Raw genomic sequence first — 522 nt, 5'->3', positions numbered from 1 at the left:
ATGAAGAGAAAATCGTCCAGGAACGAACATATTTCCTTAACTATTGTTAAACAGATAATCATAGCACTCCTGCGATCTTGGTAATTAATTCAAAGATTGTTTAATGAAAATATTCACACATAAGAATACACAGAGAGATATGAATAAATATATGCGCAGGTATGAAAATTGTATATGTAGTCTTGTGTCCCCATTCTCTTTAAATTATTTTCATATCGATGAGAAGGTATTCAGAAGTTAGGAATGGGAATATTCCAGAAAAAGTATCCCCAGAATAAGAAACAAACTGTTGTATTGTTGTGAGAAGTAGTATTAGTAGTGTTACCATCATCGTCATTATCATTTCATTAGGTTGACGAAGGTTCGATAATTATGCTATTCCTTTTTTATATATACCATAATTGAGTTCAACAAGAAATATATCACTTAAGCAAAATTAAGACATACCTAGGATACATAACATTAACCAAAAGTCAGATGATATAAAATTACGAGGAACAGCCAAATTGTCAAATAAATTGA

Source organism: Penaeus monodon, chromosome 23, assembly GCF_015228065.2.
Source record: "Penaeus monodon isolate SGIC_2016 chromosome 23, NSTDA_Pmon_1, whole genome shotgun sequence".
Classification (NCBI taxonomy): domain Eukaryota; kingdom Metazoa; phylum Arthropoda; class Malacostraca; order Decapoda; family Penaeidae; genus Penaeus; species Penaeus monodon.
This window is presented reverse-complemented; position numbering follows the sequence as displayed.